Source organism: Falco biarmicus, chromosome 5, assembly GCF_023638135.1.
Source record: "Falco biarmicus isolate bFalBia1 chromosome 5, bFalBia1.pri, whole genome shotgun sequence".
In the NCBI taxonomy this organism is placed as follows: Eukaryota; Metazoa; Chordata; class Aves; order Falconiformes; family Falconidae; genus Falco; species Falco biarmicus.
This window is the reverse complement of record NC_079292.1, coordinates 43,445,756-43,472,066: the sequence shown is the minus strand read 5'-3', so window position 1 is coordinate 43,472,066 and position 26,311 is coordinate 43,445,756. Positions and strand designations below refer to the sequence as shown.

The 26,311-nt window shown below is 36.2% G+C and overlaps 1 long non-coding RNA gene across 2 annotated transcripts in view; it reads right to left on the bottom strand.

Moving 5' to 3' along the window:
* Positions 1-235: 235 nt before the first annotated feature.
* LOC130150537 (uncharacterized) overlaps positions 236-26,311 on the bottom strand; it is a 46,389-nt gene continuing 20,313 nt past the window's right edge. The window contains exons 1-5 of one of the 2 annotated variants that reach the window (XR_008822249.1): positions 16,514-19,269; positions 15,240-15,346; positions 13,092-13,195; positions 11,930-11,989; positions 236-7,062 (exon numbers count right to left, since the gene is read on the bottom strand). This is a non-coding gene — a long non-coding RNA (uncharacterized LOC130150537). Of the gene's footprint in view, positions 7,063-11,929; positions 11,990-13,091; positions 13,196-15,239; positions 15,347-16,513; positions 19,270-26,311 lie in introns of those variants that run through there. The other variant, XR_008822248.1, reaches the window with a different exon arrangement.

Sequence of the window (26,311 nt, the reverse complement as noted above, 5' to 3'; positions counted from 1 at the left end):
AAGAAGAATAGAAAAGTGTGAGAAGGCAGGTTAATATTTTCACATATGCCCGAGTAATTCAAAAGCTAAGGCTTACTTTCAAGAGTGGATAAACAGGATACTGAAGCTTCCAAGAGTATTTTTATTGTCACTGTAATTAGTGGAATGGAGAAAAAAGATAAATGACTAGTCCCAGTATATACCATTCACACAAACTAATGTGAAACTTCATAAAAAAAAACCAAAAAAACCCAACTTTCTGTGTTACTTTGCAATGTCATCTTTTTATTCATTTAGATGTGAAAAACAGAACATTGACTTTAGCTGCATGTTCTACCTACTTACAATAAAAAGTAGAACCTAGAATAAAAATAAAAGAGCTAAAAGTTCTTTTGATACAGGTTTTACACACCACGCTTTCTTTTAATGTAGATTTTTGCTTCCCCTAGTGTGGCTTTACTAAACAAATTCACTCCAGGTGTCTTACGAGAGCAGAGTGGGAGGATCACCTCCCTTAACCTTCATGCTTCTTCTGATGCAGCCCAGGGTATGGTTGGCTTTCTGGGCTGCAAGCACACATGGCTGGGTCATGTTGAGCTTCTCAACCATCAACACCTCCAAGTCTTTCTCTTCAGGGCTGCTCTCAATCCATTCTCTACCTGGCCTGTAATTGTGCTTTGGATTGCTCAACCCAGGTGCGGGACCTTGCATTTGGCCTTGTGGAACTTCATGAGTTTTGCACAGGCCCACTGCTCAAGCCTGTCAAGATCCCTCTGGAGGGCATCCCTTCCCTCCAGCACGTCAAGTGCACCACAGAGCTGAGTGTCATCAGCAGACTTGTGGAGGGTGTGCTCAGTCCCACTGCCTGTGTCACCAACAAGGATGTTTAACAGTGCCAGTCCCAGTACCTAGCCCTGATGAATGCCACTTGTCACTGGTCTCCACTTGGACCATTGACTTCCAGCCAATTCCTTATCCATCGAGTGGTCCATCTGTCAAATCCATGCCTCTCCTGTTTAGAGACACAGACAACAGGCAATTCTGTGTTCTCACTTTTTCTTTGTGGCATCTGAAAGGATCTCACATTTTCAGGTTCAATTCTCAACGAATTTGGAAGTGTATATTCTTCTGGAACTCTGCTGACAGATTTCATGCTCCCCTGTCACCTGAGAATGTAAAAGACTTACACAATACAAACTAAAATATGACTTCCTACTTTTTTTATACTTTTCTTTATGCCAGGTAAGTCAGTGGAAGCATATGCAAAACATTCCTGTGGACTAAACAGAAGTTCTTGTTGAAATGAAAGGTTAATGGCTTAGTACCTATTACTTTTCTTAATCTTTTTAAACAAAATTATCTGGAAATACTAACACCACTTCTTCAGAAAATGAATGTTCATTCTTTACTCTTATTCTTTTTGGCCTGTATTTTCTTTTATCATGGTAGCACACTAGCATGAAAAAGGCTACCAATGACATAAGTCTGTGATCCATGCCACAAAGAAACAACCTATAATCGATTTTATTTATGCCAGATTTTGGCGAGTCACTTTGCAGACTTAATGTAAACCACTGAAAAAGTTACACTTCTCAAGCAATATTGTTTATTGGCTCTTTTAACCCTCATATTACTATTTACAAAATTATTGATCTCAGAGACTTTTCACACCTTTTGTTATTTTTCTTACATTTCAGAGTTCTGTATTCTGTAAAGAAAGAATGGAATAGTACTATGAATGGCATAATAATGGAATAATATGTGTTTTGCAATACATATCATCATGTATCATGAGATATTTATTGAGAATTACTAACAGAAGAAGGATAAATTTTGGCACTACTATCTGATATTGTCATGGTTAAACCTAGTCTCAACAATACCTGGGAAATATCTGTTGATTTGCTAGGCCTGACATTTTAGGGATATGTGGCTCTAATTCTTCATCTAACATTTCTTCCAGACTGTAATTATAACCACTGTACCATGTACTTTAGTTGTCAAGTAGAAAAAGCACAGGAGCTTGTATTGTCTTCCTTTTATATAGCAGCTGTACCTCTGCAAGGTGGGATTTAGTTATTATGATAATAATTAAAAGTCTTATGAAAAGTTACTACAATAAGACAGAAATGTTGCATGCCAACTTCGTTCAGAATAAAGCGAAGTTAAGGGATTAGGAACTGAATTCAGTAAACATTATCTTTGTTTTGTAGCCTAAATGCTCTTCTCAAAAAGAGAACTTACATATGGTTACTGCATAATACATGTTCTCTACACAGAGAAGTAGAAAAGGTAAATAATAAAAGTTTCTATTCTTAATTACGTGATCTAATTAAAAAATTGTGTATACCTAAATATGGACATACCAAAGACTTATTTTAAACAGACTTGAAAGAGAGAAGCTCAAGAAGCAAAATCCTTTTATTTATTTCTGGGCTCTTCACCGCCTTAGTGCCTTTAGTCTGTGGTTGTTGTACTACAGGCCGCAGTGGCAGCAAGGTAGCCTCTAACAGCTTCTGCCAGTTATGGAATTGTATGGCTGAGGTTTAAAGCATTGAAAAAAAAAAATACTAACTGTTTGGAAAAGTAGTTATTGCACATGCACTGTGCTTCTTCATGACTGAGACTCTAAGGCTGTATCTGCTCTGCAAAGTGGAAAGCACAAGAGGCTTTATGATCAGTTTCCTTCCTTTCCCCTTTTTGTTTTCTAGCTTCTTAGTCTGTTTATCTTCGGGGCAGAAACCATCCGTGCTCTGCTAAGGCAAAGAATATTGCACTTGTGGACTGAGCTTTGTCCTTCAGTGACACTTAAAAACCAAAATGAAAAGTTTTCCTAAAAGACATGCTCCCACACAAAAAGGAATTCTCTCAGAGGAACACAGAGGCCTTATTACATGACACCAACTGATTGCAGCAGTTCTGCTAACACCCCACCCAATTCACAAAAGTAAAACTGAGGCAGTTTCTGCCACAAAATGATGCAATGGAGCCTGGAAGGTTTTCAAAACTGTCTACAAGGGATCTTTTCAGATGATTAAAATGGGTCAAAAAGACCCATTATAATCATCTAACTTAACGTCAGACAAAACATATAGCTTTTCTCACAGACATTTTGGGAGAACTTGCAGGTGATTAAGTATTCTTGCCGTCTGTAGTATCAGTGTGCTAAAGCAGTTTTGCTTTTGAGCACTACGGAAAGAGCTGGCACATTTTTAAGGCCTAATGTAAAGACCACTGGAGCCATGGAAAGCAAATGCAGGTGGCTACATCTGAGCTACCGATTTTGCTGCATTCACAGTTAACGGACATAAATAGACACTCTGATGGCAGTTTATCTCATGCTAAAGTAGATATCTAAAAACAGTTATATGAATCACACTTGGAAGTGCCTCTTTCTTTTCATCAATTGTTAAAGCAGCTTAGGATGAATAGTTCAGATATACACATCCACACTATACACATGCAAAGTCAGATGAAATGAAATCTTCCCAGAAAATCTTTTTGCATACTGTTACCTGAATTTGGTTCAAACCTGGTTTTGCATTGTTACTGTTTTTGATATTGATAGGGCTTTGCAACACAACAAATGTTGCAATAATTCTCTATATACTGAAAATATAAAAGGTCACCTATAACTATAGGCATTGATGTTTTTTGCTTCAGATAATTTTTGAAACTAAAAAAATAATCACTTCCTTAATATGATCACACCAGTGAAGATAATGACCCTACAAATCTGTTTCAGTGAAGAACAGATAACAAATGCAAAGTATGCAATATGCATAAAACCTGCTGATTTGTAGCAAGTTACAACATAATAACTGATCTTTTACAGACTACAAAATATATGTGCTTATGATAGCAGTATACTTCGAAGCAATATTTAGTATCTTGCAAGAAGTAGAAATGAAACTGTAAAAGACTATAAATAAATCACAACTGCAGCATTTCATCTCTTCAGGTTATCTACACATTACTTCTCTAAACTGGAATGTTTTTAATTTCTTCAACATATTGACCATAAATGCTATGTGAGATTGATGATTTTACAGTCAATGGCCTACACCAAAGATAAAAAGCATGCTGATATGGCATTCTGCTCAAGAAATACTCCTTTTCATCTCCCTGGTGTTATCAAAAACTTGACTTGCTTTAAAAACTGATAGAATTAACTACAGTACTTCCTTTGTGTACTCACATCTTCATAATTTACAGTCTAGCTGCCAAACTGAGAAAGTCTTTTCACATCACGTTAGCTTTTCTAGATGTTCAAAACATTCTCATCTGGTATTATTAAATAAAACAAGCTTGTGCAAGACCTCCAGTTAAAATGAAGTAAAGAATGTGTAGTTTCAGAGTAATGCTAATAATGTCTGTTATTTGTATTTATTGATTGGAGGGGAAAAAAATCACTGCTCTATTTCAGAACTGCAGAGGAATGAATTTTCTTAAATCTCAGAGCTATATTTTTCATGAGTAATGTATGTGGCTAAAGCCAATACTGTTAGATTTATTAGGAATGCGATGCTCAGTATTTCTAAGGACTTAAATCAGCAATATTAATCCAATAATGTTAATTACAGAGCTATTTTGCAGACTCCCATGATTATTCAGTATCAAGAGTTAGTTATACCATGGTAAGTAATTTATTCTTCTGTCCTTTTTTGAAAAAAAATCTTTGAAAGGATTGCTGTAACAGTCTTCATAACGGTTAAGCATGTATGTTGATCCAGGGTAAAAAAACTATTTTAAAAAATGAATTAGGGACTCAGGAGTATGAAACACATTCAGATTTACCAAGGCTTATTAGTTCCAGCTCAGCACTATACTAATGCAACTATACTGTTTCTGCACAGACCTGGCTTGCATCCAGCCAACTCAGAGCACAGCAATCATGAGTCTCTGCAGCCATCCATGGAGATACACAGCTCAGCGCTCAGTATCTAAAGGTCGCATTCAGACCAGCCACCACAGCACCAAGGGCAGGTGTTGGCTCCTACCACAGCGTGCACATTCAGAACAGAGATTAGCAGTTTACATCACCCTGGTAGCCAATGAAAACACATTTCATGACTGCAGGAACAGGGCTGACAGACAAAATACCTAGCACACAGTTCAATTAAGGGTTTTGGGGGGGGTTGGGGTTTTTTTAGAATACAATAACTTCATTGTTAGAAAGAGGATATGTAATCCATGGAAGTCACTGGTGCTTAAATCTTGATGCCTCCACTAGGATTTCCTGGGAAATGCAGTCCCTCCCGTGGAAAACTTTGAATGGAGAAAGACCACATTCAGAAGACTTCCAGTAGGTCTCAAGCTTTGGTGTCACTTCTACCACCCCCTTTAAATACCAGTGGCCCGCTTGATGGGAGGCAGCCTGAATGGCCTACTGCTTTCTTAAACACAGATGCCTCAGCAAGCATGACAACAACTGGCTAAGAGCGGCCATAAATTTCTTTTCAAATGTGGTTGACTAAAAATGAAAATGAGCATCTACAGGGAACAAAAGCACAAAGACAGGGTTGTATTTCTAACTCTACTTAGTCAGTCTGAAAATCACATATCAGGTGGTGGGTTTTTTTTAATTTAAAATTAAAATAAACTGGTAAAAAGGTTAAAATCTTGGAAAAGTAAAACAAAAACAGTAGAGCAGTTTATCCAGCATTATCATAGTTCCAAGAAGAAATGAGAAAGCGTTGGAACAGAAAAAGTGTTTAGGGGCTGAATATCATTGTAGTTTACCTGTATGAGTCTTTTCCTCATGAACCAAATACATTTTTCTGTAATGACAGAATGCAAACTGCTTTTTATATCCTTCTTTGAAGGTATTTAAATCTGACCATTTCAACATGAGATGAATTACTTGCAAGAAAGAAAGATGAATTTGCCACGATTGAGGAACTGGATTAGTGTTTCAGGGAATTAGCCAACTCTATCGTTTGCTCCAGCTATGCTGGGAAATCTCTTTTCTGTACTATAAATCAGTAGAAGATATTTTAACTACATGCATAAAATATAAAATATTTCAGGCCAGTTCCTGCTACCCCAAGTGATAACAAAATTTTCTGAAACATTCTCAGACTAGTACTGACTTATTAAAGGCCTCTGTGTCACATATATTAATTGAGAGGACATTAACTACTAAACAGAAAAAATGCTAATTCATGGTCATAGAGCAGACATTTGAAACTTAATTCATACTGAGAAAGTATGGAAATAATTTTTTTAAACAGTGAGGTACACTACAAGAACAATCTTAAATGCCAGCATCCTGATCTTAGGAAATGGGATGGCTTTTGACATATGCTGGCAGTGTTGATGTTTAAGAGGAAGAAAATGGTAATACTGGTACTCTTGGAACCTAGAAGGAGTCTTATGGTCAGAGTATATTAAATTGTGTTGCAATCCCACTAGCAGGGATGAAATAAGCAAAAGCACCTGGTACCTGCAATCAGAGGACTGATTCCTTTCTCTGGGTAATTGACAGCTCCAGCTAAGGGGGTTGAATGTTTATGGACTATTGATCTAGCTGACACAGCACAAGCTGAGTTTCATGTAAAAGTCTGTACTCAAATCAAATTAGAGGGTAGGTGAGTGACTCATAAAACATCTAACAGCTCTAGTTTAGAGGAAAATGAAATGGCATTGAAATGGGATGTTTCAGTAAGAGGCTATACCTCTGATCATGACAGAACGTCTTCCACACTAGTGTTATTTATTTGGCACTTCTACAAATTATTAACGATTTTCTACTACTACAGTGAAACAATTCAATGGGAGAGTTCATTCTGGTAGGGAAAGAGAAGCCAAACTGCAGCCAGTGACCCAGACCACCCTGTATCAGTGCGGTACTAACAGAACATACTTCTATCAGAAACATGAGAACACTGACCCATGAGGGTCATTTTGCAAGGAGTACAGTCCAAAATAACAGGTCTAGGGATTAGGGAGGGAATCCATGGAGGAACTTGATTTTTCCAAATCTCAAATCTGAGATTCATTTAATCTCTCTTTTCTCAAGGAAACTCAGTTTCTGTGTTGCTTACAGATGTTTCCCAACAATGAAACAGCAATTCTTCCATGCTAGGGGAAAAAAAAAAAATTATCTTATTTCAAGATACAGCCATCAGAAATTTTCTATAAACATTCTGCAATATTTCAATTTTAATCTTGGTATTGTATGACTGACATCTACTTTTTGGTATTATAACTAAATTTGATACATCACTGATCTTGTACTAAGTAATCTGGCTTCAAAAAAAGGAAGAAATTAAATAATATGGTATACATATATCTCAGAGATTTACACTTTTCAACAACAAGACCTGCAGCCTGATAAAGTAGATGAAAATGAAGGTAAGGTGAAATTTAATAGCAATTTTCCAATATTTGATACCAAACAGAAGTATTAGGAAATTAATATACCAATGACATAGCATCTTAATATTTTAGTAGAATATTATCAACAGTAAATTTTCTGTGGTCTAAAAGGCTATGACAGTTCAAAATATGTTAGCACATATTAAAACAATGACTGCATTTCTCATTTCAAATGCATCTGATTTTCATAGAGCACCAGAAAGTCATCATCCCTGCTGCGATCATAGATTACAGAAAATAGAGGATGTAGATTGTCATGCTTCACTGAATACATTTTTATTACATTTAATGTTATTTAAATGATTGCAGAGCATACTTGAAAAATTGTGCTCCATCCTTGCCCAGAACCCTTAATGAAAGGCTGTGACTAGAGCAGTGAAATATATGCTAAAGGCTACCCAATTATTTACTTAAAGATTGCAAGTTTTTTCTATTATTGTAGTGTATATTCAACAATGTTTAAGAACAGCTTAAAATATTATTAAATAAAAATAATGTTGCATAAATCTTTTTCCCCAAAAAATAAAAAGCATATTTTACAAAGTGAATCTATGAGTATTGAAGATAAAATGTAACAGTCTTTCCTATAGACTGTTTGAATTCTTCAGAAATCTTCATCTCAAAAAATAGAAAGAAACGGCTACACTTTTTAATGGGCACAGGTAATCAAAAGAATAAAGGCCTTTACAGGAACTTGTCACTATCCAGAATGAAGCCTCCTGCAAGGCACAAAAAGGTTGAAGAATTTCATTGGCTTTTGCTTTGCAAAGTTTAGGTAGTCATAAAAGGCAACCTGAGAAGATCAGACAGGCTGTGAGAAAATACAGCAAGGAAACCAGTTCTGAGCAGACAAGTGACATACACTAAGCAAAAGTGGTTCTGTGTTTTAATGAAATAGGATTTAAGGCTGAACAAATATAAAAATAGATGTCATTGACCCTCTGATACCATCGTGAATTTCACCCAACAGAATCAACTTCTACCATCCTTAATCACTAGTTATCAAAAGGGAGCAACAACACGCTCCTTGAGCATGTGAAATATTTTCACATCTTTCAAGCACAGACAGATCTACTGGAAGTCCCCAGTAAGTTTACAACACCCCATTCATATGTGAAAACTATGAAGAGAAAGACATTGTTTTAGGTATGAATACAGCAAATTAATTCTTTGATTTTAAAACCTATGTTTTTAACTGAAACTTTTGAGTAGAAATTGACATTTTTCATGTTTGCATGAAAAAGGAATGACATCTAGTGGCAGATTAAATTAGTTACTACTCTGTAGCAGGGGTGAAGGACACTGTAAGGAAATTCATCATCTGATTGCAGTGTTATGGAATTAAATCTAATAGATCCTGGTAACATTTATCAGTATGATTCACTTCACACCTATCAGAGCAATTACTGACCAAATCTCTTTAATAAGTTAAAGGTATACATGCAGGACTGGACCTGAGGGAAAATAAAATACACAAGGGGTGCATTATCAAAACAAGATACTAAAACCAAACTAGCAAATATGACTGCAAGCAAAAAAACACCTTTGCACGTGCAAGAAAAACCTACAACAGTCCAAGCATCTATCTCTTTTCAATTTTTGCTCATTTGTGTTGATTTTAGGTTAGCCCAGGTAGCCTTTTCTACAAAAGGGTAGCTAGGAATGCTTTGTGATCATGTAATTTTTACAAAATAAGGTAATTCTTTCCCAGCCCCATCGTGCAATCTAAGTAGATCACTTGAGGAAACTGCTACTTTTATACTATCATGCTTTTTTTTTTTTATTTATTTATTCTTTAAATGATGCAATAAAAAAGAATGACCAGGGCAAAGAATAACATCATCCAAAGATAATGGCCACTTTGAAAATTTAGATCAGAATATTGAAGACATCAGGTTTTCTTCGAACTCAGTGTTTTGAAAGCATATGCATTGTTTTAATGAAGGAGTATTTGTGGTCTGTTCTCAAATATGCAGTGATTCACTGGGTAAGGTCTTGTGTTATGATAGGAAATACAGGCTAATGGGTGACTGCCATTTCAGTAAGTAGAAAGAAAGGCAAAAGAAAATTTGATGTAGTACCAAACCACAGGTAAATTTATGAATTTATATTCTGTTAATTTCTTCTTTGCCTTCTGAAAGCTGCAGTATTAATAGGCAAAAGTCACAGTCTTCTATTGCTGCTGAATGAAACATGCTGTGAATAGAGATTAGATCCCCTCAAACCTCATTTATTGCCAAAACTTGACTTGTGTTGGAGCTTTGATAAATTACAGCAATTTCCAAATGTGCGATTGGGATTCAGGGAGATATGGCATGTGTTATCATGACTGATAAACAGCGGAAGACTGTCAGGAAGATGCAAATTTATAAACGCATTACTTTTTGTTCTTGAGTTGATTCCTATGTAGAATATTGGCAGGTATATTTTGCTTGTTATTTTAATCTCTACTTTTAGAAATATGAGGGTTTATGGATGGTTCCTCTGTTTGGAGAAAAAACACTAATCAAGGCACAATGACAAGCATTCCAATAAGACTAGCTGACAAGCATTCTGTTTGCATCGCACTTTACCTAAACATTATTAAACTTTTACATTGAAATTATGTCAATGTAATTTCATCTGCAAGGGTCCAGCTTCTTAAAACAAATTAGATGAAAACTAACTATTGATCGGTCAAAAACTGAGCCAGTCCTAATTAATGAGCAACCTGTAGACTAGGACAATACATTCCCTGTGTCCCCCATACAAGTGTCCCGCTCAGTAAGTTTATCAGTTCAAGATTTCCAGGTCACGGGCCCACAAAAGCTCAGGGTTTTTTTGCAAAAGCCTTGTAACTTCCTTTAAAACTGGCCACTGGCTGCACATGTAAATCCCTACTTCTGCACTTGGCCACAGTATGAATGCCAAAACAAGGAGAACTGTTAATATCAAGCGAACATAAATTATATATACACAGCAATATCCTTCCAAGAGAAGTGTCCCATAATAAGCTTGGAATTATTATTTTTAAGTACTATTTAATAAACAATTGAAAAAAATTGTCTTAAAAGTTAATCCATAGTTTTTCCTCAGGTGTAAGAGTTCTTGATTTCCCCCTTACATTGGGCAAAGAGGACTTCAAGACCTCTCTATGGAAGCAGTTATAACTTCATCTTCAGCCACTGCCTCAGTTGCTGTTATAAATCAAGTAGCATAAATGTAAGGTTTTTTAAACAGTAGAACCACAAAATGGAATTAAATTCTGAAAGCCTTTATACACTGATATGTTATTTTCATTCTAAGCCTCTTTCCTGTCAAGCTTCATTAATTCTTTCATGTCCTTGGTTATCTACTTTTGTCTCTTTATCGCCTTTCTCCTATCCTTCCTTCCTTACTCCCTGCTGATAGAGTTCTAGTCTCTTTGCATGCCCTCCATTTCTCCTCTCATCATGTCCATTTGAATCTGAAAATTTTTCTGAGATACTACATCACATTTCTAAGTGCTTCTGAAGTCACTTTTTTATAGAAGACCTATTAACCCAAAATGATAAGGGAGTAACATGTATTTAGGCGAGTTTTTACCAAGCTTCCATGTGTTCCATTATTGATCTGATGAGCTTCATACAACAAAACTGCCTAATTCTCATTTGAAATGATATAAAGAAATGCAGATTTCAGAAGTCTGTTATACTAACAGAATAGTATGTTCCCAGTCTCTAATCAGAAAAACACTATCTAAAGGTTTGATCCTCTCTGACTGTAGTGCCAAATCTGCTCCAAAATTTAATGAGACAAGAATAGGTTTCAAATTTCAAATGCTGAAGAACATAGATGACAGAATTAATCAGCATCTTTTCTAATTTACTGCAGCAGTTAGCTATTTTGCCAGAGCAGATGAATCCAAGCAAGATATTTGGCTGCAAACCTTTGGTTTCACTTAGTACTGATAAAGCTTTCACTGCACAGCAGTGCTAGATCACCATTTAGTATACTGGCACACATTTTTTGATGAAAGTTAATTCTACACTTTTATCAATAATTTCTCACAATAGAATTAGACGTTACACAAACTACATCAGAAATGTGCACGTGGTTCACACCCCAACTTTGTAAAAGTAACTGCCTCTGCATTTTCTCCCAATTTCCAAATAAGCAAACAGTAACACTTAATTTCAGCCAGCTGACAGAAGCAAACCGGCAGGCAGACATGATAGAAACAAAAGTACTTATATAATTAATAGGGTGGACTTCCAGATGCTGGAAAGAGTGCACTTCAACAGCAGTCACTAGCATGGATTTTCAACTGACTTCAAACAATGACTTCCATGCCAAATAAGCAGGGAGCTGCTAAACAGCTCTTTCCCTTCCCTCCTTCCCCTCCTCTGCTTTTTTGTGGTTTGGGTTTGGGTTTTTTTCCTTTTTCTTTTTTTTTTTTTTTCTTTCAGCTGGAGACATAGACAATACCTGGAAAACAGCTTTTCTGTTGTTATTCACAACTATTGTGTCAATTGGTGAGAAACAATCTATTTCCGCTATCACATTTTGTCATGTTGCAAAGACACTAGCTTTTGAAGTTCTAAATACATACCCTTTCCCCCAGAGGTAAGACTTGTCCAGGATATGATTATGCTGAATCTCAATGATGTATCTAAAAGAAGATGTAAGCATCTCATTTTTGCAATAGTTAGCATATTAAAAAGGCACAGATAAAGTTCTTCTCTCTAATATTTCTTGGGTTACCGCACAATTTCACACTCAGAATAGATGAGGCACAGTAAAAAAAGAATAGTTTTCATTTGGAGGTAATGTGACATAGGAACAATCTTCAGGAACTAAAAAAGGACTGTGGTCTGTGGGATGGAGCAGCGGACCAGATGCTGAAAGACCTGGATTTTATTCTTGGCTCTGCTGCTCTACTCAGCTGCTTAACTTCAGCCAAGTTACTTCACAACTTGTGACACATCCCATCTGCCTCAGACGTTTTGCAGATATTCTCAAGGACTGAGATTCTGGGTTGCTGGAAAGTAAAATCACCTTTGCCACATATGCACCCAGAAGACTGCTGTAACTTTTGGAGAAGGGAAGTTTAGTCACACTTCTAGACACCCTATTTCTTCTTTGCTAGCTATAAAGCACCTCACCACTCCACGTAATGGCTTCAGAGACAGGGCTTCAAAGACATTTAGCTTTCTCCATTAAGGAGCCTGCACACCATAACCTCTGTGCTTTATATCAACTTGAGACCAGGTGTCTCACCGCTAAGTGTTGCAAAAGATAAGCTGCAGGCTTCTTAAAGAAGTGCCCAAAATCTCTCCTTTAGTTACATCATAAGTAGCATATTCCCAGTGCCTCTCCATAGGGACAACTGAGTGCACCTTACAGTCTTGACACTGTATTGGTTCAACAAAATATTTATCCTTTTTTTAAACTTAATTGCATTCTTGGATGTGAATTTTTGTATCAAGTCACTTCCTGGGCCTGTCAAAACACACCCAGTTGTTGTATGGCTGCTGTCACCTGCCATTGCAGGTTGCTACAGGCATGCTCCAACATGTATGTCTGTTGCACAGCCATCAGAAAACTGCAGTAAACTGTTTGTCCTTCTGAAAACACCACCTGGACATTCAGCTGGAGATCGCTATCTTAAAGCACAGTAATTCTATAATAATACTGTGGCTCCATCTGAGCTTTGTATTTTATTAGCTACGTGCATATTCTATGTAGAGACTTTTAAAAAACACATTATTTACCTAATAGGCTATAATGACTCCTTCAGCGCCTTTATAGTAGACTATATAATCTCTTCTGACTTCATGGATCATTGACATGATAGATGTATTCTTCTTTCATTCTCCTGCAGGCACATAACTTCCATTATCATTAATGAGACTTACAAACACATACTGAGAAAAGAATATATCCCTTATTGGTATTTGTTACCCAAAGCACCACATTTGAATTAACCTCTCTGCTACAAAGCAGCCAAGGACAGATACTAACAATCGGGATTGTTCTGTGATATCCACTATCCATTGTGTATTTAGTTTGTTATTTATTATCACCATCATACTTGAAAAAATGAATAGTAAAAGAATCATTAGGACACAGGGCAATTAATTTCTAATTCCATGTCTAGAACTAAATAGCTGTGTGACTTTTAACAAGTTGAAACCTCTTTATTATTTGTATAATGAGGATAATGCTACTTACCATATCTCCCTCAAAGGGGCCTTCTGAAGCTTAATTAATATATGTTTGCAAACCTCTGTTAGATCGTTAAGCAGAAGGCAATATCTGTGTGGTAAAAAAAGCTCTGACTATGCCTCATAGGCATTTTCATAATATAAATACCAAAAAAAATATGATTACATAAAACATTGTTGCCTGCATTAACACTTCTAATAACATAAACAGAAAGTGAGATGTTGAAGAGGTTTGCCATTTATATGACAGAAATAAATGTAGGATAGTATGCAATGGTTTAGCTTTTACATAGAAGGGGTCAAATGGTTTTGTTAATGAAGTACTAAATCTTTCAATGAATTAATTTATGAGATTAAAATGAGTATCAGATACTGCAGCTCTTTTAGCACTTCAAGTCCCCAAAACATAAATTTGAAACTTGGCTTTGCTGGAAAAAGAAAAAAAATAAAGTTCTTGTGTTAAACACTCATAAAGCTCCTGTTAAAATGATGTAAACATGATATTAACAAACATAATTAAGGATCCTAAATAGACTATAGGTCACATAACTGCACATAGCTCACAAGCAATTGTGAGCTTGTGATGAAAGAACTTGGATGAACTAGGAAGGTAAATGGAGTCTTTGTCTTGGAGCAGTTTTCTCAAATCCATAACTATTATTATTTACTTTGTTTCTACAAGACCAGAGAGTCTGCTAGTACTGTAATAACCTGTTAGAGATGTTACTTTATTAGAATGATTATTTGGGTCAATAAAACATATTAATCTTATTTATTGCTTATTTCTGATGAGCAAATTTACCTTCAAAAAGTAAAAGAGAGGTTGATTTTCTTATGGAATTTTCATATTGCTATTTTGTCAGATCTGGAAGAAATAATGGCCCTTCTCAATTGAGGTGTAAATAAATCACATAAATTCTGTCTTGTTACATTCCAAAGTAGAAAGTGTCTTTGATATTATTTTTTTTTTCAGTAAGGTATTGGAGCAGAACATTTAATGAGTCAAAAATAATACGTAATGCTTCTAATATTGCCTCATTTCTCTTTGACGTATGTTAAAGCTCAAATACAGTATGTCCTCACTTTTATAAGCAATATACGTCATGAATTGGACTAATAATAGTTAGTTGTATTAAACAGATTATCCAGGTATAGTAGTGCTCTAGAACCACAGCTGTGTATCAATATTCCCCACAAGACATCAATGACAAGAAGAGTTGAAAATTAAAACATAGGATGTTTTTTCTAATCATATCAGGAAAATGATGTAATAATGACTTACTGCATAAGAAAAATCAGATCAGGTTGCTTTTGCTGACTAGTAAGTATGCATGGTCAGCCTGGGAAGTCAGGCAACTGGAAGACATACAGAATGATAACACCCACTTGACCTCATGCTAACCTCAGTTTTGAATATACCCTCTGAAATACTTTCCAAAATTACCATGTGAATCCAGCAGGTGCAAATATATTTGCAACCAAGTTTTAAAATAAACAAATTAATCAAAATAATTAGATTTACAGACAATTGTTTAGGACCAAATATATCATTAATATAATAACATGACAATGTACACCAGGGTTGTTGATTGACAAAGAATACATGTAAGTCAATGCGAAGAGTGGCACTTTAACCTTAATAAAAACTTTGGAAAGAAAAGAAAAAGGAAGCCAGGGAAAAGCACATTAAATTACCTTCAGAGCACTGGGTGCTGAAAAGCAGGAGTGCATTCTTGGGCAGAATTCTTCAGGGGACCTGCAAACCAGTTATGCACCCTCACTAAAAGTTTTCCAGAGGGTGGCTGCAAAGGAAAAACATTATTGACTAGGATGAATAACTGAGAAACTAGATGCCATCTCTTGAGTGGCAAAATATGGTTTGCACATGCTTCAGTTAACTAGTAATCTGAAGATAATTTAGCGGATGGAAATTTTTTTTATGTGTGGCAGAGTGACTTTTGCCGCCCTATCAAACTTCTGGTAGGGAAAGTACAGATAATGTAAATTCTTGTCCCTCCTCAAACAGCAATCCTAACCAGCTTCTGGGACAGAGCGTGTATATGATACTCTTCCTCTCCCCCTCTACCTCCAGTTCATGTACAGATGGGGAATGTCCACAGTCTTATCTGAATTTAAAAGAGAAAAACTGTATTTTGTAAGATCTGACATTTATTTAAGATCCAAGAAGTTAAAATGCCAGCTTCTCCATCAGAGAAACAGCACAATCGATTTCAAAACATTCAGTATAAATTCCTGTTTCTGCTGAGTCTTTGCTAGGATACCTATTAAAATTGCATTGGTCTAAAAGTGATATTGCTAGACATGTGTAAGATTCAAATGAATTGATATTTAATTGGTTGAGACAGCCTCACGCCCATGCTATTTTACTGAAAGAAAGAAAGATAAAATATCATTACCACTGCAGATCCATCTCCCAAGAAAGGAACATGACTAATATAAAAGCTTTTCAGCCCTGCATTAAAGTGTCAGTGACACAGAGAATAATCCAGAAGCATTGCGTCTATGTCCAGGCTGAAAAGATTGCTCATTTATAATGAAACACTCATCAAATGAGCATCTATCTGATACCCACGCTCAGAATAAAAGAAAAACCAGTGGCTGATACTGTGGGAACGAGTAGGAACATAGATGGCTTTCCTTGATTAATGGGAGTAGCTGCATTGCCTCACTTGTCCTCAAGCACAGCTACTCCACATAATGCCTAGTTTTCCATGACAGAATGTTTGTGGCAATTATGATCTTAGCTTTGTATAGGCATGTACCAAACATGGATTAAACATCATTTAAATATTACTTTTTTTCTCTAATTACACTTAAGAATACAGATGAAGTCTTGCATTTTCACTCTCCAGCAGTTTTCAAGCTTTTTTTCCCCTTAATAATAAGCAAGATTAGTTCTAGATGGCTCTGACATTTTATGTAGGCAGAAAATGGAACAGCTTTATTACCTCCTCAGGGATGTTGCCTTCTTCACATATGCTCTTCTACCTCCCATTAGCTTTAATGGGATTTTCTCGCACCAATCCACATGAGAACAAATATATATCCAATATACGTAATCCTTTGTTCAAGGGCCACAAGCTTGAAGAAGAATTATTTTGAAGGGCTTTCAGTAGATAAGGATACACAGTAGCATATCCTTCAGATCTAAGCATATGTTTTTGACACCTTCTTTTTATGTGTTGCAAAAATCCTGAGGAGATACAAGATCAAACTGAAAGTGAAAAAAAAAAAACCTTATATGAACAAAGACTCGTTCACAAAAAATGCCAGAAATGAAAGGGCGATAAAGATGTGAATCTACCATTCTTCAGCACTACAGAATTACTCACTACACCTTTCTGCATAAGGAGTTACAACAAAATCTATGAAATACATCAAAATGCTAACATGGAAACTGGTAGAAATTGGCTATAGATCCTCATAATTAGTTTTAATACTGATGCTGGCAATGATTCATTCTTATCCAGACTCTAATATCCAGGACTCTAAGCATTAATAAATTAATTCTCACAGTCTACCACTGAAGCTGGTATTAGCACCCTCATTTTACAGAGGAAAGAAGGGTATGCTGGTCTCCCCTTGAGCTACCTAAAAAGGGCACCTGCGTATTGAAAAGCTCTCACAGGGATTCACTCATATGCTTTTCCACTGATTAATCTACTTGAGGCAGGATGGCATCTACAGAATTGCTTCTACTTCAGCAAAACGGTAAGACTTGTAGAGATTCACCTGAAAGAATAAAATTTTCTTTATGTGGGATAATGTGCTTACAAAGGGCACTACCCCACTGCATAAGAGAGCTTTTGTAGCATTGATTAGGCACAAGACAACAAAGCAAGTTCTCACCTCAAACTGTAGGGATTTCTTCTTTATAATACATGATTGCAGACTACTAAAGGAATGACCACTTTTTTTCATTTTATGTTAATTGGTTAAATACCATGATATTTTGGTAATAGGATTATTACAGAAAAAAGGAACACTAATACATTACATGTAGTCTTACCAGATTTGCCTAAAAGGAATAGCTAATGGCTATCTAATTTACAATTGGATGACAGGAAGGAGAACTCTATTATAGCCAAAACAAAGCCTCATAAAATATATAACTTTTCTTTTTTGACCAAAATAATTTATAGACACTTTCTTTTCTTCTTTCTGTCAAGAAACAGAAATTTCACAACTGCAGAACCCTGTAGCAAGCTAAACAAGATAGCTCTCTAAATGAAATTTGATTTTAGCTATTGACAAAAATCCAGATTTAAATATATTTTTATTTTTAAAGAAGGTAGAGCTTCTTAGAGATTTTGTCACCTCTGAGCAAATATTAATGATATTTCCCAATTTGTTTGTATAACTTATACCCACATCTTATGGATATGCTTGTATATCTATCTATTCCTAGTTTCTATAAAGACCAACATAGACTTGAGAACGTATCATATATGCACACACTAGCTCAGAAAATATTTTTAGTCCTTGTACTTTACCACAAAGCACCTCTAAGTATTCCAGTAGTCAAAAAACTCCTAAGCTTCTGAAGTTCTTCAAGCAAAAAAAAGTACATTACTATAACTGCTACCTCAACAGTGCATTGATATTCACGAAAATACTTCTGACACGTTTAATGTTAGGTTTGTTCTTAAAGCCAGATTATGCTAGTAGTATTGTAGCATTTTTATTACATCTAAGAATTTTTTCTTAATGGTTTTCTAAACTGAGGTCACAATCCTGAAATGCTACTAATAACTGAAATTTTTGAACATACCTTCCATTGCTATTCTGCAATAGTGACTTGCAATCAATTGTTACCATGAATGTACCTGCTGCTAAACTTAAATTGAAGCATTATTTAGAATGCACATAAAGGATTTTGAATACAATCACTGTAAATGTCTGGTTTGAAGACTAGAATTGCATTCATGCAGAAACAAAATAAAAACTATAGTCACAAACTAAACTGATTTCTATGAATGTAAAAGTATCAAGGACCAAAGAAAGAACATCATCATGGCTTGATGAGCCCAAACAGCAGGTGTTTTGAAACTCCATGATTTTCAACTCTACACCTGTGCAATGATAAGAATTCAACAGTGTAATGTTAATGAGGCAAATCATATTGGCATGGAAAGAGAACTTCTAGATCCGTTAAAGCAATTTTGCACGTTAATAAGTGTTTGGTCCTCTAAATTCAGACTATAGCTCCACTGCTGGAAACTTCAGCATTTAGATAAACACTAAAATTATGACATTTCTAAAGTAGCATGCCTCACTATTACTGTTTGGGGAGAGTTTTAGGAATGATTTTTTTACATGCAAATGCATACATGCAAATTTAGAGGTAATAATTATAAACATTTGTAGCAGTGGCAATTCAGTTACCTAAAGCTAGTTCTGATGGAAATTTTCCACCCAAATTACTCTTTGACTTAAAGTGCATTTTCCACTGAATTCAAATGTTGTCATTGTTTCCTATTCCTGCCTGAATCCAACATTCAGTGTGAGAAACCCTGATGACATAATTTGATTTGCATCAACTTAGTATTCTCACATTGCACTAAAGTGTTGCATTTTAAGTTTCCTTTGTCTTAATCACCTCTTCTCCGATCTGCTATAGTGCTTCAGGAAATTGCATTTTGATTTTGCAGTTATTCCGTTCTTCCATAAAAGTAAAGAACTCCATCTAGATTTACACACATAACAGTGTACTGGCATTTTCCTCAACCTGCAGTGAAATTGCCAATTTAAAAAAAAAACAACTCAGAGTAGTACAATGTGTCCACATGATTTCTCTCAGAAATATGCGTACTGGACAAGCACTCATGACGTGCTAAGTGCTCAAGTGTCTGTGCCATCACGTATTAGGGTTCCTCTAAAGCCTGGTCTGGTGTCCTCCAGGGAAAACTGGCTTTCCATCTTTCACTGTCCTAACTAACCATGCAAGTGGGGTGTCAATATTCAAGCAATGACCTGCATCACCTGGTGTCTATCCAGACAAGAAGGAAACAGTGCTCTCTGAGCTATATCTCACCAAACCAAGCAGAGTGTTTCTGGGAAATTATGCTGGGCAGAAAACTCGTGCTAAAAGTACAGTACCTATCAACTACTAGAATGTAAATGATAATTAATTTAATTTTAAAAAAATATTTTTAAATTATATTTTATTTATTGATGCTCTCCTCCTTTATAGATTACCCAGAAATCTATTAACTGAAACCTCTAAAATATTAATAATGTTAATTTTTACTATCCTATACAATCCCAAGGAATTTTAAAATGTGAGACAGAGAAACACAACTAAATTAAGACAGTAATACTGTGATTTTTAGCCACAACATTAATGTCTTGATTACAAGTTTTAATCTAATAAAACAATAGAGTCACAGAGGTTATGTCCATTTGGCTTGTTCATTGAATCTGAATGGATACTCAGTTTGTTCATTCTGAAACAAAGGAGCTACAGAGCAGGAGAGGAAAAAGCACGACTAGAACAGCCAGCTAGACCCCTGGTACATAAGTCAGACAAAGTCCACACCTTGAGATGAGGCAACTGAAACTTATTCTTGTAGCCCAAACCCATTATCACATTTTAATTGGCAAGGACAGAGCAGAGATTTTTTTTTTCCCATAATAACACATGGTTACAGGTCTCCTTCATTTTCATGTACAAACCCATATGGCTAAAGAAAATGTCAAACATAGTTGTTTAAAATCAAAACAAGATGCCAAGCAGGGCTGCTATACCTGCAAGATTCTACGAACACTTCATACCCATGAATATAGCAGAAATTCTTCTTTCTTATCCACTGCCAGGATAGTCACAGAACCGAGAGCCAAGGGACCCAGAGCAGATCGGGCTGCCTCCTTCCCAGATCATACTGGGATGAAAAAAGAGAGGGGGCTTTGGTTTCCAGAATGACTCAAGAAATATTTCAAAAAAATCCTCAGATGAGGTGATACCAGATATAGCACATTCTTTGCATCCTACCCAACTGCATAACCAAGACAAAGCTAGGTAACCACTGAAGCATTCTGTATACAAATTTATACCTTAAATATCTTATAATGCCTTATAGTATACCTTTTTATAAAATCCTGTAATGTGTAACTGGTGAATTATGATTAAGGAAGACAACTACTTAATATGAAAACTTAAATTAAAATAATGTCATTAATAGTGTACTTTATTGCTTCTAGTTCTCAAAGATGGAATTCTTAGAAATGCATTACTTGCCTCCTCTACTTAAATGGCAATAATATATCCTGATTCAACAAAGCATTAAAAGTGCACCCTGTTATGAAAAATGGATTACTTCAGTTATGCTTAAAAGATCTCGTGGTAATCATTAACAGAAAGAGCTATTATTCTCCCCTATTGCCTTTTCAAAAGAAGTTTATTCCATACAAAGGTGGATTTGGAAGTATTGGTAGGCTAGGAATACAAATGATCCTTAGGTCTGGTTTAGGCAGATTTCAACTCAGAAAGGGATTATGTCCAAAAAAATTTAAAACCAAAAAAGTTTTCCCAATACTTAACACTTGTTAAAGTATGAAGAAAGGATGGTTTATAGAAGCAACAAGTTTTCCTTTAAAGAAATTTTGCAGTGGGTTTGAAATTAATAAATGTTTGTCTGCATTTTGTTTGTACAGCCAGGTACATTTAACCTCTTCTTCCTCCTTCAATTGCTCTAATATTTCCCCATAGCTCATTGTTTTCTTTAGGTAGATGCCTATAATGAGTCACTACCTTTCCAGACTTTCATGTCTCTTCATTAATTGTTCCAAAACAGTGAACAAAACACAGGACAGCTGCAAGTTCAGATGGAATTCACTTCAATAAATTTGGCTTTGTTTACAATCAAGTTCCAGTCTGAAATAAACCTGGAATTCTACTCTGGAAAATAAGGACCCTACACTTTTATATTTAACCTTATTTAAACTAAAATAATAAGCAAATAATTTAAATAATCTATTAAAATAATTTAAAAATAAACATTATGTAGATTCAGTGCTCTGTACAAATGGCATCATCTGAATGTAGCAAGAAAAGGACAAATTATTTAATAGGTATTGCATTTAAAGAAGCAGAATGATATATTTCCTTGCAGCCTTAAAATAATGAAGTATCTTCATCTCATTAGGTATAGTTATTGAATGAATAAATCCTAATTTGCTATCATTAACAAAAAAAACCCCAAAACCAAACTACTAAAAAGTAGTTAATCTGAAGGATCCACTAAACTAAGAATCAAGGATATTAAAAAAGGTCAAAAAGCTGTCTGAATCTCTACTGATATTTTTAAACCACGTTGAATGCCGAGAATGTTCTTATAAGCATAAAAATGGCACTTTTGTAGTGACACTTCAGAAAAGTAAACAGAGCAGATAAAAAATTAACCCCAAATTTGCCCACCTCATGGCCAGTCATGAGTGCTAACAAAGGATGCTAGCAGTACATTCAGGGAAGACAATGCAATTGATGTCTGTGTGTACATGGTCCTGTGGAAAAAAGAGCTTCTCAAACTTGCTTTTGTACAAAAATATCTCAGATTTTATAGAAGAAAGCATCTGTAACACAATTTATATCTGTAAATTTCAGAACCAACAAAGGAGGATTTCTTTAGAAAGTACTAGAATTGCATACAGCTCACCATGATTCAAGTATAACCACCAGGTTCAGCTCTCTTTGCCACCTTCTTCTTCATAAAACAACAGCCAGGATATCTTCCAGGTTCAGTGTTACTGACTCCTTTCTCAACCTGCCCTTCTTTGACTCTATGGTTTCACCACCACCTGTTGTCATGTGAGAAAATGAGACAGAAGGGATCTTCCCTGTATTCCACCACCCTGAGCCTTCTAGACAAATTCTTCCAATGAGGGAGGACTGAGGAAGCTTCAAGAGATGTGGGACAGATAATCTCCAAAGCCATTTGGAGACAAGAACCACTTAGCACTACTTGTCAGAGATAGCTGTGGTTTGCTCCCTGCAGGGTATGCATTGCACAGCATTAAAAAGCCAATTATCTCTCTGTCAGCTGGTGTAGAGGAATGAGGGCAGTGGGTTGATCAGCATTGATAACATGCAGCTGTGGCCTTGCCTCAGAGGCAGTAGGTTGATTGACGGATGATGTGCAAGTGTAGCTCCTTCCTGCTAAGTGGTTAAATAGCCCTGAGGAGGAGCGGTGTGGTCTGACCTCTAGAGGAAGGGGATACAGCTCAGACAGTAGAATCTGACCAATGGTAAAGCCTTGTTACAGCCTACTGGTTTGTTTGTGCTGCAACAAGGTGGTTTACACAGCATTTGGATAACAACAAGGCACTGAGGTCAGGAGGGTGCTGTGCTTTGAGTAAGGTCTTTGGCTTGCCTAAATTGCTTGCCCAAATTGTTTGCCAAATTTGCTCTGCAAATGAGAAAAGCAAAGACAATTGGTTTGTAAAGGTAAAACAAATTGAATGACAGCTGTTCTCTTGCTTGCTGACTGAGTGTCCTAGCAAACAGCCTTACCTAAATCTATTTGTCTTCAACTCAGGAAGGGTCTTCTTGTCCTTTTCCAGATATGTTGACCTGTACTAGACAGCTGGCCAGGTATATGGGGTTCTTCCAGGGAGAGAGCGGGTCAGACTGCCCTCATCGCCCACCAAGAGCATGGTGGAGGGATGCTTCTGGGTCTGACCTAACCACGTAGCTATGACAGAAAGGGGCTGGTTGTTTCTGTAGACATTTACATATGTCAAGCCTGGTTAAAGTGAGGTGCCATACAGCCCTGCAGGGTCAGTGGGGAATACCAAAAGCCACACAGTCAGTATCTGGCCGCTGAGCTCCTTGAGTAGATACTTGCCTAGGATGAGAGAAGGCAGGTGAATTCAGGGATATGGTGAGTGTTGGAAGAGTCTGGTAAGGTGTTTGGGTCCTGAGGACACCCTCTGGCTCAGCAACCACTTCTCCCTCCCAAGAGACTCAGCTCTCGGTGCTTGTGCTCAGCTCTGACCACTGATCTGGCTTTTCCTCAACGATTCTGGTGAAACAGAGGTAGCAGTGTGAGCAGCTTAACAGTTCAGAAAATATTTTAAGTTATGCAAACTAATTTCTGTGTTTTACAAATCTAATACAACTATACGCACTGTGTCACAGAAACATCTCATGCCATCAGTTTTTCCTACTGAAATTAGTAATTGGCACTTGAGTAGATTAATAAGGACATTTTCTCTTTTTATTTTCATTTTTATTAAGAAAAATGCTACACTAGATAATAGGCAAAATGAAGTTTATAAAGACATTTCTTGTTATCTTTTTAATTATATGGCTTATGATTGGCTGCATATTCCCACAGTTAAATTTAGTACTATACATCAAGAAACAGAAAAAAAGTTGATTACAGTAAGAAATATAAAAAGAAAATTCCTAAAGCCATTACTACTTCACATCAATAAAGTCCAACTTAAAATGTTCTTGAAAACTGATTTTGATTATTTATTTTTTATTTATTTAATGCAATAAGAAAATTGCACTGTACCTAATATTTTTTCATTTATTTTATTCCAAGAAGTATCCAAAAAGGCAGTGTTCCCATGATACAGGGAAAAGAAACTGGTAAAGATGACCATCACACAAGGGCTAGTTAGAAAAGCTGGTGGCAGCTGGGTAGCTGAACTCTTTTCTCTGGGCAACTGAATACCAATCAAAACACATATGTGAAACATATAGGCACTCCTTAAAGCCAAAGTTAAAACTTTTTTAAGATTAAAAAAAAGTATCAGGAGTGGCATCCACTATCTACTTGAAAATTCAAATTTTCTAAAGGAAAAATGTTGAAGTTGTGTAAGATTATTGATTAAAATAGCAAAAGACAACTCCTACTGTCTCAGTGTCTCGGTGTTACAGTATGTTGAACTTCTTTTGCCCACTATATAAATCAGGAGTCAACACTCTAGGTAATTAAATGACTGTGCCCGCTGCTTCTCTTCCCAAAATGTCCTACATTTTAATAAAACATACTCTTCCAGTGAGAATACACTGGGGGTAAGAGGAAATAACTCCTTTCATATTTGAGCATTTCAGAGTCTAGCAGGTAAAAACTGAAGTCTATTAGTATTGCGAGGCAAAAAAAGTCTCTTAACAGGCAAGGCTTGTAAGGAGAAGGTATCTTTTATTAGACCGACCAATATAAAGAGGAACATATCAGTAAAAGATATAGTCTTTCATCTCAGACCTTGACTTGTTTATATTCTTTGACAGCCACAGCTACCATAAGAATATTTTTACTTTAGAAAAGCACTTAGCAGGCATGTCTGTGGCTGAATCCTGCAAGCAATAAAAGGATATTGCCACACATGGTAGGGCTCATGCCCACCTAGTACATTCAGATCCACAGCACGGTAGCAAGGGCTACCATATAGGAGGGTATTAAAAAAAAAATTCTCAAAATGTGCAGGGTTAGTACTAATTTCTTGCTAAGAGAGAAAGTATTTTTCCTCTCCAAAAACTTGATCAAATTGTGTGGTTTGCCCAGTTAACCAATCAGAAATAAATACTGGAGGGTCTTTAAGGAGGAATTCCTTATTTAACCTATAGTGGTAAACAAGGAGAGGGTTGCAATTTTTCATATTTATCTAGTAATCTTAAGATAGCCTCAGCAAAGGGATTTCTTGGTGTGAATTTATCTCTTTTTCAGAAGCTATTTGAAAAATTAATTTCCTCACACTATTTTTTCCTCGTTTTAATCCACAGCTCTGAATAAGCTTTCACACTGTTTTGTAACATCCCTCACTCGCACTGCATGATAATACTCTGCTGCGTTGCAAGTCACAAGACCACCTGTCTTGGAAAGCCTATTAAATACTGGTATGCATAACCTTCTTTTCAAAGGAGCACTGTGCTGAGTCTTTGTAGTGTTGTCTGTGATAAAAATGCATGTGAACATGGAGATAAAAAATTAAATTTGGGGAGTGTATGCATTTTAATAGTAGCCTTTCTACCCACTTGAAAGTCTCCATACTGCCTACTTTAAGATCTTTTGGTTTTTTACACTAGTCTAATATATAATTTGCTTCAAAATACATAATATACTGTGGGATTAATATCCTTTTTTTATTTATATCACTTTTAATGCATTTAAACTAATAGACCAACTGGACTTTTTCAGAAAGTATGACTCCCAACAACTGAGATTTAGCTATTTATTTCCCAGGGTAGTACAAAGTCCACATGCTTGGAACAGTGCTATTTTTCAGAGGGAAGGTGTACAAAAATCAGCTCATAAGAGAGTTGTTCAATGTTCTGTGCCTACTCTGACCTTTATTCCTCTGAGCTGAGGGCTTCTGGGTGGCCAGGGATGCCCTGGCTGCAGCCAGCAGTGGCAGCAACATGGAACATCCCTCCCTGGATCCCTTCCCTAACCTATAGAAACATCATGAAGCACCTTCCATTTTGCCAAAAGCACCTTTTAAATAGGAATGCAACAGCTCAGCTTCTACCAGAGGTTTCTGATTAATCCTTACTCTCATTTAGACAGTGTCTACATCAAAAGGTTGTTAGACCACGCATGCTTAGGAGTGTCACAGATCTTAGGATCTTCTTTGTTAGCCCAGAATAAATATTGATTCAGATGTTCTCATCTAAACAGACTCCCTAGTCCACTAGCACTTTGGTAGGGACCTCTGCATCAATCCTTACCACTGTAACGGGTCCCTATAATCAGCAGTTCATTCAGTCTCTTCAGGTGCAATAGCCTTTGTTTCCTTCC